At 46.6% G+C, this 21,331-nt stretch overlaps 1 protein-coding gene across 7 annotated transcripts in view; it reads left to right on the top strand.

The window, feature by feature from the left end:
* LRRC8D (leucine rich repeat containing 8 VRAC subunit D) overlaps positions 1-21,331 on the top strand; it is an 88,988-nt gene that overhangs the window by 23,809 nt on the left and 43,848 nt on the right. The window contains exon 4 of one of the 7 annotated variants that reach the window (XR_007358018.2): positions 1,272-1,932. The exons of the other annotated variants lie outside the window; for them this stretch is intronic. The gene's annotated coding sequence lies outside the window, so the exon portion shown is untranslated. Of the gene's footprint in view, positions 1-1,271; positions 1,933-21,331 lie in introns of those variants that run through there. 7 annotated transcript variants of the gene reach the window in all.

Below are 21,331 nucleotides of genomic sequence, written 5' to 3'. Positions count from 1 at the left end.
AGGAATTATGATACCTTCGGGCAGATATCAAGGGCCATGATAGAAAGGGGCCATAACCGGGATGCAGTGCAGCGCAGGGTTAAAGTGAAAGAACTGCGGAATGCCTACCACAAAGTGTGAGAGGCAAACCGCCACTCCGGTACTGTCCCTGCGACCTGCCGTTTCTACAAAGAGCTGGACGAGACTTGGGGGCAACCCCACCTCCACTCCGAAGAGCACCATGGACACTTCAGAGGCTGTGGCAGCCCAGGGTGCAACAAGGCAGGAGGAGGAAAGTGGGAGCGAGGGTGCTGAGGAGGAGGGGGGCCCAGAGCCAGAGGACGGCTTGGCATCCCTTGATGCATGCAGCCAGGAGCTGTTTTCAAGCCAGGAGGAAGGTAGCTAGTTGCAGCGGACAGTGCTTGTGGAAGAACAAACAGCAGAGGAGGTGCCCGGTAAGCGGCTTTTATTTTGGGAAGGAAGTTGTTCGGTGCGGGCTGTTGGGGCAAGGAGGACTGCAGAGAGAAGGGTTAGGGCCGCGTGCATGCCTAGATGTGGAATAGGGTGTTGATGTGCTCTCTCACATTGCGGTAATCAGCCTCAGTGATTTCATCAAAGGTCTCATGCAGAAGCTGGGCAATCCGCTTGCGCAGGTTCCTTGGCAGAGCTACTGTGATCCTTGTCCCAACAAAAAGAAAAGGAGTACTTGTGGCACCTTAGAGACTAACCAATTTATTTGCACATAAGCTTTCGTGAGCTACAGCTCACTTCATCGGATGCATACTGTGGAAAGTACAGAAGATCTTTTTATACACATAAACCATGAAAAAATGTCCCAGTAAGGCTAACATGTCCGCGCCAGTGTGCCGTGTGGGGCAGGGGGGACCATTGCTGCACACAGGAAAGCCGCATAACGGCCAGGGTGGAAACTGCATTGCAGTAGAAGACCCTCCCTTGCTTCCCAGGTCACCCTCAGCAGCGAGATATCTTCCAGGACGAACTCATCCTGTGGAAAATGTGGGAAGAGTGTTCAGTATAAGGGCCCCCTGCATCTGTTGGCTCTCCCCAAGGCACAGCACCCCAGAGGACAGTACCACCCTGAAACAATCAATGCCCCTTGCCCCTGTGGTTACTCACCATTTTGGGGCTCTTGTGGGTTATGTGCATTCGCTTTGGGATGGGCACTTTCTGCTATTGTGTGCATTGTGCTTGTCTTTAAGTTTGGCTGAATCATTGCTCTGTCTCGTGTGAGCAGTGCTGCCTCTGTTAAGCGTTGCATATTGGCTTTACAGATGCAACCTTGAGATCCCAGCCATCCTTGTTATCCATGTCCGAAAGGCTGCAAAGAATCAGGAAGTGTCTGCGAAGAAGCAAGGAGGACTTTCTGCATGAAGTCATGCAGCAGTCCCTTATTGAAAATCAAAAAGTACAGGAGTGGCGGGAGACGGAAAGGAGGCTCCGCTAGGAGAGTGCAGATCACCAGCAACAAAACACGGCGTGACTCCTAAACATTATGGAGTGCTAAGCTGATGCGATGCAGGCACTCATAGCACTGCAGATGGAGCAGATCCGCGCGCCCTCTTCCCCCCGCAGCCCTTGTCCCAAACTCTTTCCCTTGTGCCCCCATGTCACCGTCAACTCACTTTTCCCAACATCCAGTTTCTTATTGCCACCAGCTGCCTCCAACACCTGTAGCTTCAGCACCCAGCTCTGCAAATTACGACACTTACCCACGGAACTCAACTCCCCATCACCATGAATTTTAGGCAGCCTGAATTTTAGGCAGCACTCATTGCACGGCACTCCAGACAGGAAGGCTGAATATGATAACAGGACATACATAAATCTGTGATTGTCCCGGCCCCACCCCCTCCTCCCACACAGCACAGATGTGTCAAGCCATGTGTGTTTCCCCAGCAGTTCTGTTTCTTTTCAGTAAATGAATTTTTTGGCTTTGCAAACATTCTTTATTGCATTAAGTAAAAGATAGCGTAGCCCAGGAAAGCAACAGGCACTGCAAGTCAGTGCATCATACGTAGCAAACACAGATGCCTACTAGTATGGGAACCACTGCTCTTCACTCCTGTGCAGGGCACCAAACATTACTGGTGGCTTTCAGCATCAGATTTCTCCCTCAAGGCATCCCTAATCCACAGCGCCATGCTGCGCCCCTCTAATAGCCCTGCTCTCTGGCTCTTCAAATTCAGCCTCCAGGTGTTGAACCTCCATGGTCCATGCCTGAGTGAAGCTTTTACCCTTCCCTTCACAAATGTTATGGAGGGTACAGCACGCGGCTATAACCGTGGGGATGTTGTCATTGGCCAGGTCCAGCTTCCCATACAGACAATGCCAGCGGCCCTTTAAATGGCCAAAAGCACACTCCACAGTCATTCTGCACTGTTGTTGAACCACTCCTTGCTGCTGACAAGGCTCCCTGTATATGGTTTCATGAGCCATGGCATTAAAGGGTAAGCGGGGTCTCCAAGGATCAGAATGGGCATTTCCACTTCCCCTACGGTGATCTTCTGGACTGGGAAGAAAGTCTCAGCTTGCAGCTTCCTAAACAGGCTTGTGTTCTGAAGGATGCGTGCATCATGCACCTTTCCTGACCAGCCTGCGTTAATGTTCATGAAATGCCCATGGTGATCCACAAGTGCCTGGAGAACCATTAAGAAATACCTCTTCTGATTTATGTACTCGGTGGGTAGGTGGTCTGGTGCCAGAATTGGAATATGTGTGCCATCTATCGCCCCTCTGCAGTTAGGGAAACCCATTTGTGCAAAGCCAGCCGCAATGTCATGCACATTGCCCAGAGTCACAATTCTTCTGAGCAGGATGCGATTAATGGCCCTGTACACTTGCATCAACACGATTCCAGCGGTCTACTTTCCCACTCTGAACTGGTTAGCGACCAATTGGTAGCTGTCTGGAGTTGCCAGCTTCCACATGGCAATAGCCACACGCTTCTGCACCATGAGGGCGGCTCTCAGTCTTGTGTCCTTGCTCCGCAGGGTGGGGGCAAGCTCAGCACACAATCCCATGAAAAAAGAAAAGGAGTACTTGTGGCACCTTAGAGACTAACCAATTTATTTGAGCATGAGCTTTCGTGAGCTGTAGCTCACGAAAGCTCATGCTCAAATAAATTGGTTAGTCTCTAAGGTGCCACAAGTACTCCTTTTCTTTTTGCGAATACAGACTAACATGGCTGTTCCTCTAAATCCCATGAAAGTGGCTTTCCTCATCTGAAAGTTCTGCAGCCACTGCTAGTCATCTCAGACTTGCATGACGATGTGATCCCACCACTCAGTGCTTGTTTCCCAAGCCCAAAAGCAGCGTTCCATTGTGGTGAGCATGTCCGTGAATGCCACAAGCAAACTTATGTCATATGCGTTATGCGTGTCGACATCATCGTCGGACTCCTCACTGTCACTTTGTAGCTTAAGGAGTAACTCGACTGCAATTCGTGACGTGCTGGCGAGACTCATCAGCATATTCTTCACAAGTTTGGGATCCATTACTGCAGACTGAAAGGGAAGACAGAGCGTGCAGTACAAAAACCATTGGAAGATGGTGCCAAATGTGGACAGAAGCACAGGAAGTGCTGGGATGCGACGCGATGCATCATGGGATATTGGGACAGGACCCAGGATGTCCCGTGCCCCCCTTCTCCCTTCCCACCAGCCACAGCACCAGAATGGGAAGAGGTGCTCTGTGGGATAGCTGCCCATAAGTCACCGCTCCCAATGCTGCTGCAAGTGCAGCAAATGTGGCCACGCCACTGTGCTTGCAGGTGACAGTGTGAACATGATAGGAAAAAAAACCCAGAAAACGACCCTATAATCATGTAAAGCTACGCTGCTGTCTTTTTTCTATGCTTATCTGTCCTTTCTACTTTGTTTATGGATAGAAAGAATGTGAACTGTGTGTAACCTGCACTCCCTTCTTTTGGGAAGAGAATTCCTTATACAGATAAGCCTCCATGCTCGTACCTACCCCAGAACTTCAAACAGACTGGGTTAACCGGTTCGAACTGGAAGAGATATCACAATGTATGTTGAACCAAGCTATAAAAGCTCATCCCTGTTCTTTGTTCGGGGCTTCACCATTTTCCTCTGAAAAGGAATTGGTGAGCCCTTCAGCTGTCGTATTTGCTAGCAATAAAGTGCCTCACTTTATCAAAGAGCCAAGACTCTGTGTTTTGTTTGGCTAATACAGAAGTCCAGGGAAGGCTACCCTCCTAACCCTAGACGGGAGGGGAACCCTTTTTCCCTAACAAACACACGGCAGTGCTTTCCCTGCTCCGGTCTCCGAGGGCTGGTTTAACTCACAGTGCTCTACATCTGCAAGTGTAGCCATGCCCTTAAAACGCTACAGTGACACAGCTGTGCTGCTGTCGTGCTTCAGTGTAGACACTAAGTATGCTGGCTAGGAGGCGCTTCTCCTGTTTGGCATAGGTAATCCACCTCCCTGAGAGATGGTGGCTAGCTCAATGGAAGAATTCTACTGTTGACCTAACAGTGTCTACACTGGGCATTCGGTCAGCTTAACTACATCTCACAGTGTGTGAAATTTTTCATAGTTAAGGTGACCTAACTTTGTAGCGTAGACCAGCTCTGAGCTGCAGTGAGGGATTAATTCAGCTTGTTTTACGTGAATTAGGCAACCTCTAAAAGATGTAGGCTGAAATCCTGGCCCCATTGAAGTCAATGGCAAAACTCTAATGACCTCATTGGGAGTTTTGCAGTTGACTTCAGTGGGGCCAGGATTTCGCCTCCAGATTTTGTGCAGAATCTGAATTATGCAGAGAATAGGGCGGTGATGGAAAGAATAACTAGAGTCAGGGTCCCCTTCAGCAATTGGTGGTGAATGCTGAAATGGATTTCCAGTGCCCTTGCCTAAAGATAATAGTATGATACATTTTATTTTAAAACAGAAATACTAGTTAGTGAGGAAAACTCAGAACTTTTGTTGTCCTTCTTTCCAGGACAGGATCATAATATTTTGTTTTGTATTTATACTGCAATGTAAATGATAGCTATAATGATAAGGAGGATCAGATCCCTGGCGCTGTGTGTGTGTGTAGGAATAAATAGGGAAGAGAAGATTTTTTCAAATTAAATGTAATACTAAACATGAACGGGAAATATTTTTTTTTTATAAAAGCATGTAAATACTATTTTAAAGTATTGCTTGTTGCACTGCAACCTAAGGCTAATACTCTTCAACGATTTCTATGCAACCTGTTTCCTGCAGTCACGTAGAGGTCTGTGGGGCTCTGTATGAGCCCTGGGATCTGCCCACATGGTGCTCATTGCAGACCTGGAGGCTCAGTACCTCTTTACTGACTCCTCCCCCTGCTCCCATGTTGTTGAGAATTTTATAACAAAAGTTTGCTTTCTGAAACACTTATTTTGCTAATGTAAGGCTTTTTTAGACTCCTAGAAATCATCTACATGTTTAAAGAGGGAGAATCCACTATAGCTTTGGAATGATTCTGCATCTCGCAGCAATAATTGAAATGCTTAGCTGAGAACTGCTTTTTTTGATGGGCATCCTTCATTATTTATGTAGCATTCTGTCCTCTGTGCAGTCATCGCCTTTCACACTCTTTCTTTCTGTGTGCTCCCTGCCTACAGCTCTGATGAGTACTTTGTTTCAGTATGTCTCCTGTAGCTCAAACTGAAGGGAACTTTGTTAAAACAGGCATAATATATATAGGTGGAAAGGCAGGGAAAGGAGAGCTCTTATTATTAAACATTTCAAAGCTGACTTCAGCTGCTATTTCTGCTGTTTTCTATCAAAGGGACACTGTCATCTTAAAAAATATCGTCCTTCTGCCTAAATTTTTTTACCTAATCTTGTTACAAGTAACACCTAAATCTTATACAACTAATGTGTCTACACTACGAAATTAGGTCAAATTTATAGAAGTCGGTTTTTTAGAAATCGGTTTTATATATTCGAGTGTGTGTGTCCCCACAGAAAATGCTCTAAGTGCATTAAGTGCATTAACTCGGCGGAGCGCTTCCACAGTACCGAGGCAAGCGTCGACTTCCGGAGCGTTGCACTGTGGGTAGCTATCCCACAGTTCCCGCAGTCTCCGCTGCCCATTGGAATTCTGGGTTGAGATCCCAATGCCTGATGGGGCTAAAACATTGTCGCGGGTGGTTCTGGGTACATATCGTCAGCCCCCCGTTCCCTCCCTCCCCCCGTGAAAGCAAGGGCAGACAATCATTTCGCGCCTTTTTTCCTGAGTTACCTGTGCAGACGCCATACCATGGCAAGCATGGAGCCCGCTCAGGTAACCGTCACCCTATGTCTCCTGGGTGCTGGCAGACGCGGTACGGCATTGCTACACAGTAGCAGCAACCCCTTGCCTTGTGGCAGCAGACGGTACAGTACGACTGGTAGCCGTCATCGTCATGTCTCAGGTGCTCCTGGTCGCCTCTGTGAGGTCGATCAGGAGCGCCTGGGCAGACATGGGCGCAGGGACTAAATTTGGAGTGACTTGACCAGGTCATTCTCTTTAGTCCTGCAGTCAGTCCTATTGAACCGTCTTATGGTGAGCGGGCAGGCGATACAGACTGCTAGCAGTCGTACTGTACCATCTTCTGCCGAGCAGCCATGAGATGTGGATGGCATGCAGTCCTTCTGCACCGTCTGCTGCCAGCCAAAGATGTAAAAGATAGATGGAGTGGATCAAAACAAGAAATAGACCAGATTTGTTTTGTACTCATTTGCTTCCCCCCCTCCCCTGTCTAGGGGATTAATTCTTCTAGATCACACTGCAGTCACTTACAGAGAAGGTGCAGCGAGGTAAATCTAGCCATGTATCAATCAGAGGCCAGGCTAACCTTCTTGTTCCAATAAGGACAATAACTTAGGTGCACCATTTCTTATTGGAACCCTCCGTGAAGTCCTGCCTGAAATACTCCTTGATGTAAAGCCACCCCCTTTGTTGATTTTAGCTCCCTGAAGCCAACCCTGTAAGCGCCCCTCCCAGCGTCAGAGCAATGGCAAACAATCGGGCATCTGAGAGTGCTGTCCAGAGCAGTCACAATGGAGCACTCTGATGGGGCTAAAACATTGTCGCGGGTGGTTCTGGGTACGTGTCGTCAGGCCCCCGTTCCCTCCCTCCCTCCGTGAAAGCAAGGGCAGACAATCATTTCGCGCCTTTTTTCCTGAGTTACCTGTGCAGACGCCATACCACGGCAAGCATGGAGCCCGCTCAGGTAACCGTCACCCTATGTCTCCTGGGTGTTGGCAGACACGGTACGGCTTTGCTGCACAGTAGCAGCAACCCATTGCCTTCTGGCAGCAGACGGTGCAATACGACTGGTAGTCGTCCTCGTCGTGTCCGAGGTGCTCCTGGCCACGTCGGCTGGGAGCACCTGGGCAGACATGGGCCAGGGACTAAATTTGGAGTGACTTGACCAGGTCATTCTCTTTAGTCCTGCAGTCAGTCCTATTGAACCGTCTTATGGTGAGCGGGCAGGCGATACGGACTGCTAGCAGTCGTACTGTACCATCTTCTGCCAGGCAGGCAAGAGATGAGGATTGCTAGCAGTCGTATTGTACCATCTTATGCCAGGCAGGCAAGAGATGAAGATGGCTAGCAGTCGTACTGTACCATCTTCTGCCGAGCAGCCATGAGATGTGGATGGCATGCAGTCCTTCTGCACCGTCTGCTGCCAGCCAAAGATGTAAAAGATAGATGGAGTGGGTCAGAACAAGAAATAGACCAGATTTGTTTTGTACTCATTTGCCTCCTCCCCTGTCTAGATCACACTGCAGTCACTCACAGAGAAGGTGCAGCGAGGTAAATCTAGCCATGTATCAATCAGAGGCCAGGCTAACCTCCTTGTTCCAATAACAACGATAACTTAGGTGCACCATTTCTTATTGGAACCCTCCGTGCAGTCCTGCCTGAAATACTCCTTGATGTACAGGCACCCCCTTTGTTGATTTTAGCTCCCTGAAGCCAACCCTGTAAGCCGTGTCGTCAGTCGCCCCTCCCTCCGTCAGAGCAACGGCAGACAATCGTTCCGCGCCTTTTTTCTGTGCGGACGCCATACCAAGGCAAGCATGGAGGCCGCTCAGCTCACTTTGGCAATTAGGAGCACATTAACCACCACACGCATTATCCAGCAGTATATGCAGCACCAGAACATGGCAACGCGATACCGGGCGAGGAGGCGACGTCAGCGCGGTCCCGTGAGTGATCAGGACATGGACACAGATTTCTCTGAAAGCATGGGCCCTGACAATGCATGCATCATGGTGCTAATGGGGCAGGTTCATGCTGTGGAACGCCGATTCTGGGCTCGGGAAACAAGCACAGACTGGTGGGACCGCATAGTGTTGCAGGTCTGGGACGATTCCCAGTGGCTGCGAAACTTTCGCATGCATAAGGGCACTTTCATGGAACTTTGTGACTTGCTTTCCCCTGCCCTGAAGCGCATGAATACCAAGATGAGAGCAGCCCTCACAGTTGAGAAGCGAGTGGCGATAGCCCTGTGGAAGCTTGCAACGCCAGACAGCTACCGGTCAGTTGGGAATCAATTTGGAGTGGGCAAATCTACTGTGGGGGCTGCTGTGATGCAAGTAGCCCACGCAATCAAAGATCTGCTGATATCAAGGGTAGTGACCCTGGGAAATGTGCAGGTCATAGTGGATGGCTTTGCTGCAATGGGATTCCCTAACTGTGGTGGGGCTATAGACGGAACCCATATCCCTATCTTGGCACCGGAGCACCAAGCCGCCGAGTACATAAACCGCAAGGGGTACTTTTCGATAGTGCTGCAAGCTCTGGTGGATCACAAGGGACGTTTCACCAACATCAACGTGGGATGGCCGGGAAAGGTGCATGATGCTCGCATCTTCAGGAACTCTGGTCTGTTTCAAAAGCTGCAGGAAGGGACTTTATTCCCAGACCAGAAAATAACTGTTGGGGATGTTGAAATGCCTATATGTATCCTTGGGGACCCAGCCTACCCCTTAATGCCATGGCTCATGAAGCCGTACACAGGCAGCCTGGACAGTAGTCAGGAGCTGTTCAACTACAGGCTGAGCAAGTGCAGAATGGTGGTAGAATGTGCATTTGGACGTTTAAAGGCGCGCTGGCGCAGTTTACTGACTCGCTTAGACCTCAGCGAAACCAATATTCCCACTGTTATTACTGCTTGCTGTGTGCTCCACAATATCTGTGAGAGTAAGGGGGAGACGTTTATGGCGGGGTGGGAGGTTGAGGCAAATCGCCTAGCTGCTGGTTACGCGCAGCCAGACACCAGGGCGGTTAGAAGAGCACAGGAGGGCGCGGTACGCATCAGAGAAGCTTTGAAAACCAGTTTCATGACTGGCCAGGCTATGATGTGAAAGTTCTGTTTGTTTCTCCTTGATGAACCCCCCCGCCCCTTGGTTCACTCTACTTCCCTGTAAGCTAACCACCCTCCCCTCCTCCCTTTAATCATTGCTTGCAGAGGCAATAAAGTCATTGCTGCTTCACAGTCATGCATTCGTTATTCATTCATCACACAAATAGGGGGATGACTACCAAGGTATCCCAGGAGGGGTGGTGGAGGAGGGAAGGAAAATGCCACACAGCACTTTAAGCACAGCACTTTAAAAGTTTACAACTTTAAAATTTATTGAATGACAGCCTTCTTTTTTTTGGGCAGTCCTCTGTGGTGGAGTGGCTGGTTGGCCGGAGGCCCCCCCACCGCGTTCTTGGGCGTCTGGGTGTGGAGACTATGGAACTTGGGGAGGAGGGCGGTTGGTTACAGAGGGGCAGCAGTGGCAGTCTGTGCTCCAGCTGCCTTTGCTGCAGCTCAACCATACACTGGAGCATACTGGTTTGGTCCTGCAGCAGCCTCAGCATTGAATCCTGCCTCCTCTCATCACGCTGCCGCCACATTTGAGCTTCAGCCCTCTCTTCAGCTCGCCACTTACTCTCTTCAGCTCGCCACTTACTCTCTTCAGCCCTCCACCTCTCCTCCCGGTCATTTTGTGCTTTCCTGCACTCTGACATTATTTGCCTCCACGCATTCGTCTGTGCTCTGTCAGTGTGGGAGGACAGCATGAGCTCGGAGAACATTTCATCGCGAGTGCGTTTTTTTTTCTTTCTAAGCTTCACTAGCCTCTGGGAAGGAGAAGATCCTGTGATCATTGAAACACATGCAGCTGGTGGAGAAAAAAAAAGGGACAGCGGTATTTAAAAAGACACATTTTATAAAACAGTCGCTACACTCTTTCAGGGTAAACCTTGCTGTTAACATTACATACATAGCACATGTGCTTTCGTTACAAGGTCGCATTTTGCCTCCTCCCACCGCGTGACTACCCCCTCAACCTTCTCCCCTCCCTGTGGCTAACAGCGGGGAACATTTCTGTTTAGCCACAGGCAAATAGCCCAGCAGGAATGGGCTCCTCTGAGTGTCCCCTGAAGAAAAGCACTCTATTTCAACCAGGTGACCATGAATTATATCTCACTCTCCTGAGGATAACACAGAGAGATAAAGAACGGATTTTGGTTGAATGCCAGCAAACATACACTGCAATGCTTTGTTCTACAGTGATTCCCGAGTACGTGTTACTGGCCTGGAGTGGTAAAGTGTCCTACCATGAAGGACGCAATAAGGCTGCCCTCCCCAGAAACCTTTTGCAAAGGCTTTAGGACTACATCTAGGAGAACCGCAAATGCCAGGGCAAAGTAATCCTTTCACATGCTTGCTTTTAAACCATGTATAGCATTTTAAAAGGTACACTCACCAGAGGTCCCTTCTCCGCCTGCTGGGTCCAGGAGGCAGCCTTGGGTGGGTTCGGGGGGTACTGGCTCCAGGTCTAGGGTGAGAAACAGTTCCTGGCTGTCGGGAAAACCGGTTTCTCCACTTGCTTGCTGTGAGCTATCTACAACCTCCTCCTCCTCATCATCTTCTTCGTCCCCAAAACCTACTTCCATATTGCCTCCATCTCCATTGAAGGAGTCAAACAACACGGCTGGGGTAGTGGTGGCTGAACCCCCTAAAATGGCATGCAGCTCATCATAGAAGCGGCATGTTTGGGGCTCTGACCCAGAGCGGCTGTTCGCCTCTCTGGTTTTCTGGTAGGCTTGCCTCAGCTCCTTCAGTTTCACGCGGCACTGCTTCGGGTCCCTGTTATGGCCTCTGTCCTTCATGCCCTGGGAGATTTTCACAAAGGTTTTGGCATTTCGAAAACTGGAACGGAGTTCTGATAGCACGGATTCCTCTCCCCAAACAGCGATCAGATCCCGTACCTCCCGTTCGGTCCATGCTGGAGCTCTTTTGCGATTCTGGGACTCCATCATGGTCACCTGTGCTGATGAGCTCTGCATGGTCACCTGCAGCTTGCCACGCTGGCCAAACAGGAAATGAGATTCAAAAGTTCGCGGTTCTTTTCCTGTCTACCTGGCCAGTGCATCTGAGTTGAGAGCGCTGTCCAGAGCGGTCAGAATGGAGCACTCTGGGATAGCTCCCGGAGGCCAATACCATCGAATTGTGTCCACAGTACCCCAAATTCGAGCCGGCAACGTCGATTTAAGCGCTAATCCACTTGTCAGGGGTGGAGTAAGGAAATCGATTTTAAGAGCCCTTTAAGTCGAAATAAAGGGCTTCATTGTGTGGACGGGTGCAGGTTTAAATCGATTTAACGCTGCTAAATTCGACCTAAAGTCCTAGTGTAGACCAGGGCTGAATGAGATGGGAGAAAGAATACTCCTGTTTCCCTGATGCATTTGGCAACACTTTGAGTATGGTTGAATTGTCTCTGCATGGTTGTTTAGTTTCTCTTCTTACGTAGCTTTTACACTCAGCAGCATGGGTAAGAGGAGAAAGAACCCATTCAAATAGGGAAATATGATAAGGCATGGACTGTCATTTATGATGTGTTTATTCAGTGCCTGGCACAATGGAGTCCTGACCTAGTTGAAGCCTCTCGGTACTCCTGCAGTATGAATGTTTAATAATAATAATAAACCACTATAACTGGCTGAGGGACTCAGTGGGCAAGTGTGCCGCTTGAACAACTTCATTCACTTTTGAAATTGATTAGATTTCAAGGTGATAGGGTCCCTTTGAATTTGAGACAAGAGGTTCCCTATTCAAAATGTGCTTGTCAGCAAAATACCATTTTATGGTAATATATGTGTTGCTAAAGACCCCACAGCTGCTATTAATTATTCAGTGGAAAGAAAAGAAGCATATTAGGGTTGGTTTGTCTCATCTGACCTACTTTTTTCTCTATAGTAACAATCTTGCAGTAATCGTTTTGTCTGTTTTTCATATATTATGTCAATGTTCTATTACAAAAATCAGCCACACTGCTTTTAGCAAACTTAGAGCAATGACTGAAAACAAAACCACAAATCCCCAGGCTATAGTGTGGTCAAGGAGAGAGAGTTGCTAGTAACCAAGGACTTGTTATAAATGGTCTGAGGGAAGAAAGGTTATGAAAACTAATTTGACAGTAACTTTAATCTTTAGACTGATATTATAAATGTGGATGGTGCTGTGTAGCAAAACATCTCCCATCTTTTCTTTGAATAGTTGAATTTAACATGATTCTTCACAGGAAGATGCCTTGGGGCTTATTCTTGGCTTTTTGAGTATTCTAATACATTGATGGAACTGAGGTAGGGTATGAGGTCATGGCATTTTAAAAAAGGAAACTATTAGATATAATCTAGATGACCCTTTTCAGTTGGAGGTGTCCTTCAGATAAGCCATTCCGAGTGATCTGCTGCCAAAAAGACCGATTATTAGATGGGAGGAATGTAGCTGGATTGATGTACCTAGGGTTAAAATATTGTGTGCGCATATATTCTGGTTGAAAATGTTGCTCAAAATTGGAATGACTTAATAACATTTGTTACCATTGTTTGTGTCTCTTTTGATCTGTTTATCTACTGTATCAGAACATATGCAGAGGGTCTTACTTCATTTTTTAGCATTGTGTAAGGCACATAAGAAGTGCACATCTTGTTTTCAGAGCAGTCAAACAGTCTGCAGTAGCTGACTCACTGCTGTTTTGTAAGACTTGCCTTTTCTTTCATGTGGTTCTGTTTTTCCTTTCTTTGGCCGTGTTAACTTAGATTTTCTTTGTGTTGTATAGTGCTTTGGTGTCAAAACAGGCTTGTTTGGGTAGTATCTAATCTTTTTTTATACTCAGATTCATTTGATATATTCTCAAGCGTGTTAATTTTTGGTTGCTTTGTTCCTTTCTAATTGTGCCACTGTTTATAACGTGAACCATGGTGCATGGACACTTTTGTACAGCTATTTATTCTGAAAAGTATATCGTGTTGGGGTTTTATTTTGTTGGTATTGATGGTTTTCATATTTATTTATTTTTTGAAAGTTTGACTCTTCTGGGCTTGTTTTCAGCCTCTCCGGTGCATTGTCTTGCACAAATTTGCAAAATATTTGATAATCACTTGAGTCACTGGTTAATTGACCATATCAAGTTGCATCTGTATGTCTGAGCTGCAGTGATTTAGGGGAGGCTGTAGCGTGGTGGTGAAGCTTGGACTGTTGGGAGAGAGCTTCAAGAGGAGGGCTGGGAAAGAAAAATAAGAGCAGGGCTTCAACTTTGTATGGCTTTGATCCTTTTTTTACCCCCCTTGTGCCTATGTGTCCATTCTTAATATAGCACATCTTAAATTATTTAACTAGTATTCCAATACTGGGTTTTAAAATCACTTAAATGTACTTTCACGGTTTGATAACACCTAATCAGATGTTATCAAACAATTACAGTTTGATAACACCTGATCCCCTGAGTGAAATGTAAATACCTGTGATTGGCAGTAACCTTCTGATATCAAAACCTATAATTTTAGTCTTTAAACTTCAATACAAAGCTTGACCACTCCATTTCCTGTCTCTTTCTCTTGGGCCAAGTGGGAAGTTTGTCATGGCAAGTGAGGGAGGGGACCTACAGTCACTTCTGGCAGAAGTTAAGCTTTCATTTAAATAAAGATCCTCGCATGTGTGGTTGTGAATGTAACTTTCCAAATGTCCACCGACGTGAAAGATAATGCAGTGATAGCTCTCTGATGAATTTCATATTTGACACTTAAAAGCTGGAGGCTAGGAAGGATGACTGTGTCCAGGTAGAAATTGCAGATCCCTGCTAGCAGCTGTTGGCAGCAGTAGGTGGACTTCAATCTGGGTGTTTCCTCTGGAGCTTGTTGGTGAAGCCCTCCATCCTCCTCTTTTGTGTCTACTCCTGGCTTGTAGGTGTCTTGTATGGTTTTCTGTCACTGTTGACAAAATAAGAAAAGAGTGTGGGTGGGAGATATGCAAATGTGTTCCATCATTCTGAAATAATTTTAGTGCAGGAAAGGAGCAAACTGCTTTCGTAGGAATCCAAAATTAGGCTCCAATTCTGCAGCTTAATTCTTGCAAATAGTCCTGTAGACTCTGAAAGCCCCGTTCACGTACGTATGGGCTGCAGGATCAGACTGTTAGTTTTTCAGTCTCTATAAATCAACACCTACAAGGAGTGCATGCTTAAAGTTAAATCCTTTGACGTTAATAGGAATTGTCTGTGTGAGGATAACAGGATCAGACCTTTTCATTGCATGTAAACGGAGGCTGTAATTAAGAAGATCTGGTGACATGAACAAAAAATATTGTTTGTTCAAGGCCCGTAGCATCATCAGAACTGTCTACCTTATGGGTGGTTTTATTATGAATGACTGTTAGAGATGAAAGTTTTATCTCCTCTTGCTGCTATTAAAAATATATAGATCCCAAGTGTTGCTTTGATATATAGCTAATTATAATTTCTCTTAGAGTTCACTGGTAAAACAGAATTTTATTAAGAAAAACATTTAAGATGCCTTTGTCATCCTGGGTTAAATATTACAGATTACATGGTCGTATGCTAGTTGAACTATAACCCTTTTATACAACTTTAACTTTAGCAATGAGAGTGAGTGACTCATCACAGGAGGTAAGATGGATGAAAAGATTAATTAATAATTAATGTGTAAAAAAAAAAAATCCTTCCCTTATGATGTGTCCCAAATTTAAGCATTCAAATTATCCTCAGGTCCTCACATATAGTTTACTCTTTGAGTTGCACTGACATGTTTATTTTGATGTCTCTTCCTAAACCGCAAACACTGCTTCCTCTCTGCATTTGTTTAAGTGTTATTTATAGGGACATAAATGTTGGGCACAATGTTTACAGTGCTTTGAAGACATTACAGCACTCTTAAATAGCTGAGTATTGCCATTATTTTCATTTTATTTTAGGCTTGAAATTAGATTAAGGTTTCTAACCATCAGAGGAGTGAAGTTCTAGAACAGCCTTCCAAGGAGATCAGTGGGGGCAAAAAATCTAACTTGTTTCAACACTGAGCTTGATAAGTTTATGGAGGAGATGGTATGATGAGATTGCTCTACAAGGACATGTGGCCCACCTGCGACTGCTAGTAGCAAATATCTCCAGTGTGGCCGAAGATGGGACAATAGATAGGGAGGGCTCTGAGTTACTACAATGAATTCTTTCTCAAGTGTCTGGCTGATGGGTCTCGCTGACATGCTCAGGGTCTAACTAATCACCATATTTGTGGTTGGGAAGGAATTTTCCCCAGATCAGATTGGCAGAGACCCTGAGAGGTTTTCACCATCCTCTGCAGCTTGGAGCACGGATGACTTGCTGGTTAGAGTAAAAGGTGGATTCTCTGTAACGTGGAAATTTTAAATCATGATTTGAGGACTTCAGTAACTCAATCAAAGGTTAGGGAGCTATTACAGGAGTGGGTGAGGTTCTGTGGCCTGCAATGTGCAGGAGGTCAGACTAGATGATCACGATGGTCCCTTCTGGCCTTAAAGTCTGAGACTGTTGTTTTCATGTGATTTAGATCAGTGCTACTCAAAGTGGTGGTGGTCCGCAAGCCATCAGCTGCTGGTCTGCACACACATTGGAAAAAAAAATTGCTGGTCCCCGACATCAGATAACTTGAGAAGCACTGTTTTAGATGGTTCATTATACTTCAGTCTTTAACCCCTCATTACTTTCTGGCTGTAGCTGGAATATGGACAAGCTGTTTAAACCATTAACTCTGTGGGTGGGTGGGGTGGGTAGGGTATATCACGCACATACACTCAAGCACTTTTTCTCTCAAACGTTCATTTGGCTGACAATCTGGAAAACGCCAATGTTTTGCATTTCTTGCGTTTTTAAGCCTGGAGGTAAAAGGGGAGTGAACATTTGTAACTGTTTTAATATGGGGTTGCTTGTCATCCTGACATTGTAAAGGGAAATTCTGTAATTAAACATGAAGTTTATATTTTCTACTTAAATTGCTCCTGAGACACAAACTCACAAATTAAATTATGGCTGGGCTAGTTTCATGATAAGAGGAGGTGGCTCTCAGGTATTTGGCACTGTGATGTAGTTATGGCCTTGTGATGTTTGTATTTATGGCATCCCATTTTGCTGTCTGTGCAGGGGGGCATCAGCAGAGCCTTGTACTCCTTGAGGCCAAAACTTGTAAGAAGTTATCTAAATCTTCTGGTTCAGGGACAGAGGTGCATTTTGGCATACTTTAACCTTTAATTTATCTTAGATCACAATTTTAGATTTAGCTGCTGTGTAGCATGAATTCTTTAGCTGTAGTGCTGAACTACAGTTATGGATAGTGTTAACAGAAGGGGGGAGAGCATGCAGGATCATTGTAAACCTAAAAACAGTCAAAATCAGGATGGCTGTGTAAAAGCTATAATATCGCTCCTTTAATAAAATATAAATTAATCTTGGCTGTTCCTTTTTAATTTTGTGCCCTTTTTTTTTTGGCACTTGTATGAAATGAAACTGAGGACAGCAAACGTCTTTCCCACTGAATTGCACCAGTGGTGCCAGATCAGGAGGGGGCCAGGGCCTTCCCACTTCTTGAAAGTGGATGGGCTTGGTCCATCCACTTTTCGTCAGGGTGGACCCTGCCCCCTTCCCCTCCTCTTCCCCATGAGGTCCCACCCCCCGGCCAGGCCAGTGGGGAACCCGGACGGGGAGCCCAGGTAGTCGTGGGAGCTGTGCAGACCCTCCACCTGCCTGCTCTGCTGGGGAGCTGAGAGCAGACACGGCCTGTGTACCCGCTCCCTGGGCTCCCTGCCCGGCCCAGGTCAGGTGGAGGGTCCATGACTCTGTGGCAGCTCGCCACAGCTGCCCACGCGGCTCTCCCCAACCTGGCTGTACCAGGAGCCGCAGGCCGGCCATGGTAAGAATCAGGCATGGGCAGTTGTGGGGGGCCGCGTACCCGCCACCTGCCCTGGGTCGGGGACTCGGGGTGGGGACGTGGGCCAGGGACTTCTCTCGGCGGGCCCCCCGAACTGCAGGCAGGTGGCAGGTCCACCGTGGCCCTTATCATGGCCAGGCTGTGGCTCTGAGGCCCTGTCCCCTGGCTGGAGCTGCATGGGCAGCTGTGGGGAGCCTGGGTCCCTCCACCTGCCCTGGGTGGTGAGCCCTGGGGCGGGGACACAGGCAGGGGGCTGATTTCGGGCTCACTCCCACCCTGAGTGGGGGAACAGGGCTTGGTCGGGGCGGGGCCTTCGGGGGATGAGGAGGGGCCTCGGGTGGGGGCTTCTGGCCCCATGTCTCCTACTTTTGGGAAGGCTCAGACGCCCTTGCATTGCACCCCAGTTGTGAAAATCTGTGTGGGTGTGCTGTGCAGGTGGAAATGCCACTAGGAAGCCCTGAGTCATGCTAGCTCTTGGCTACTCATGCCTGACAGTGCGCCTCGACTGTAGTCGCTATTTCAGGGTTTCCCTTTTGCCTCCTTGTGCCCCTGGAACTGCCCTAAAAAGGGGATCCATTGTGCAGAGGGCTCTGAGCAAAAGTAAATGCATCTCAAGGCTGTATTTATCTTTTGTCCTATGGGATCATCGTTGGATTCCTGGTGGGTACAGAGAGGGATGATTTATGTCTTCTCCTGTCCCTGCCTTCCCACCAGCCCTTTATTCTCCCTATGCATAGATTCCTGGTCCTGTGGAGAGCTCTTTGTGGATCCCACAATGGTGCTGTGGAGGTGGCTGGATTCCCCCTTCCATGATAAAATGAGTAGATCTGCACGTAGAATATCTCTTCTGTGAGCAGATGTCAGTGGGATAATTTACTTGGCCCCTGGTCTGTTTGGAAGGAAGTAAAGGGGAAGCTTTCTGTGGAGTCTGGACCACCATTCACATCTCTGAATAGGTGACAACTGCTTAGGTCTCACTTGTTAAAAATGTAATTGGAACTGAAAACTGTTCACATGGGCCTCCCGATGTTGGCATGAGCATGTTGCTCCCATGGTGGTGGCTCCAAGAACCAAGAAGTGCTGAGATTCCGTTGAGCCTGACCTAATTTTCAAATACTTACTTTCTTCCCTCCCACTCCTGTAAAAACTAACGCAGTTGCACAGTGTTTCCATTATCATGGTGGTAAAGCCAAATGGAAAATTAGTTCAGAATGTTATTTTTATAACTATTTCCCTTCAGCATTTTTGAGTTCACTTTTTGTAAAAACTGCTTGCTTCTCTGTTAATATCAGTTGACTTGCAGTTGATTAGTTAATATCCCTCTCAGAGGAATTATTAAGATAACAGGTGTATTAGTTTCTATAGTTCCCTTTGTGATGCAGTTTTCACTGATTAGCCTAGACTTGATTTGTGCATACACTGGAGTTGTTTACGTGTTCAGAATATGCTTGAGGCAAGGGAAAGTGAAAGAGCATCTTCAATTTGGGGCAGCTAGTTGCTGTAGTGAACTTCTTCATAATATAGACCACATTTTAATTGTCTCATGGAATTCTTTTCACACACCCTCGCCCCCCACCCTGGTCCCCATTCTCTGTCAGTCTGTGTTCCTGTGGATGCTACAGCAGTTGCATACATGGAAAAGTAAGAGGAGAGTCATGCATTTCCCAAAGGACTTTAAAGCCAGAAGTCTGTGATTCTCTCTGGAAAAACGTTAACCACAGTGTCTCTTGTGTGGCAGTGGTCTGTAGCAGAGACAGAGACACAGGCTGCTGCTCCTTGGTTCCAGCTGCTTTTACAAGCCTCCAGGCTTTCTTTTGCAATGAAACAACATGGAGGAGCCCGCACCATATAAGTAGCCTGCTCACTTCTGCCCTCCGGGACGTGTTCTGTTGATCACTACTTTAGATTTCAAGGAGACATTAAATATTTAATTAAGTCCAATTGCTTTGTGGAATCCAATATAAAATTCTTGTTTCCATCTCCTCTCTTGTATCATTCCTGGTGTTGCTAAAACATCTCAACTGTTCAAATTGTTTTTTTGCTGCAGCTGTAAACTGGGATCAGTGTACAATGTGAACTTGTGATCACATAAATTGTACATTATTAAGTTTCCCAAGTACTCACCAGAATTTAGGCTTTCACTTAGTTTATTTTTTATTTTATTTTTTTAATTTCTAACCTGTTATGGTTGTGAAGAAAACCTTTTGGAATAGTCTGTGTTGATGGACCTATGTGTTGATATCTGCCTACAGCATCAAACTGCCTTGAAAGGATAGCACTGAGAAGGGTGTGAACTGATCTGTTTGTCCCAGTGAGTTGACTCTGAACTATAAATGTCAACATTAACTATGTCACTATTGATCATTGTAGCACAAACATCAGGTTAATATGCTTAATATTTCATAGTTGGATATAGGGCAAATATTAGGATGGAGTGCAGCAGAGCAAGCAATCCATTGCTTTCAAGGTTTGCTGGGCTACGAACAAGGAATTCAGACCCTTCATAATCTCTTCTCCTAAAGCAGATTCTTCCCATCCTGTATTTTTGAGCCTTTGGCTTTCACACCTGTCCTGTCCTTGTTTTTTTCTGTTGTCCCCCGTAATTAGGGCTCAGTGGATCGTCCCCTATAGGACCGACAGCCTTCTGGATATGTTGAAAAAAATTAACGAGTCAAACAACACCTCCCATGGTTCCTAGGTCCTAAGGGCCTTAGCTACCCAGCTTTCCCCTGACAACTTCTACAATTTTTTTTTTTTCAAGCACATAACACAATCTGTGGCACTTTAAAACCTGAAAAGCAGGGACAGTGTAAAATTAGGCAAGGAGCACTGTATACCTTGGACTAGATGTAGGCAAACAGATTAGTAATTCTGGATCCCTGTCTCATAATTTAGGTGTAATGTGCCGTATGAGACACAGGGATATGACTGTAAATTCACTCTTAATCTATTAACAAAAAAACCTAGCCTGTCCTCCCCATCCCCAACAAATGTTTTTAAAAGTAAGAACTGAATGGCTAAAATATTGTATATTGATTTCTTTGTTCATTTCCCTTAATCCTCTAAGACTGTGCTCCCCTCCCCGCCCCACAAAAGTTGCAGAGTTCCTGATGAACAGCAAGTACCAGACTGTGTTGAGCCAATGCGTTTTTTTTAGTTCACTGAAGTTCACCAAAAGGGACTAACTTGTACAACATACTTCTGGTCTTGATCCTGCAACTGGGTGCCTTCTGAGGTGCCACTGACTTAGGGCTGTGCATAGGTGGAAGGGCCAACCTGTGTAGATTCAGTAGTAGGGGGTGTGTGTGTCTGTGTGTGTGTTTGTGTGTACAAGTTTGTATCTCTGAGTTCATATAGAACACTGTTAATAGCTCTTACACATTATAGCTACCTTGTTCGCTTACACTTGACATTAAATTACTGACAGGGCCCCCCACTTCTGCAAGGCTGTTACATTTTTCTTAATTGCTGTGTAGAATTATGTGTAGTGAGTTTATTGCTCTTTGAAAGATACACTCATAGACACTGAAGGCTGCTAACTCCATTTTTATGTACAGAACAGTTACAGCACAGGTACAATACATCTCATCTGATCAACTTTAAAGACTGGGATGGTTTAGTGTAAACAGGGCTGGTGCAAGGATATTTTGCACCCTAGGCGAAACTTCCACCTTGTGCCTCCCCTCCCCCGGAGCATCGCTTATTATAAACTTTCAAAAATGAATACTGCATACTGTGGCATTGTTCATTAGAATTAATACACATTCGGCTTGAAAATTTATTAATTTCATTATTTAGTCTACATATTTAATGAAAATAAATGAATAACCTGACAGGGTGTGGGGCTGGCTGGCTTCGGGCAGGGCAGGGGGTGCGAGGTTGGCTGGAGACGGGGGGTGTGGGGCTGTCTGGCTTTGGGCAGGGGGGTGTGGCAGGGGCTGGCTGGAGACAGGGGCTGGCTTCGGGCAGGGCAGGAGGTGCGGGGCTGGTGCAGGCAGGGCAGAGGGGTGCAGAAAGGGCTGGATGGAGACAGGCTGGCTTTGGGCATGGGGTGCGGCAGGGGTTGGGTGCAGACAGGGCAGGGGGTGCAGA

This window comes from Caretta caretta, chromosome 8 (assembly GCF_965140235.1).
Source record: "Caretta caretta isolate rCarCar2 chromosome 8, rCarCar1.hap1, whole genome shotgun sequence".
Lineage (NCBI taxonomy): Eukaryota > Metazoa > Chordata > Testudines > Cheloniidae > Caretta > Caretta caretta.
Note: the sequence above shows the minus strand (reverse complement) of the source record. Positions and strands in the feature narration are given on the sequence as shown.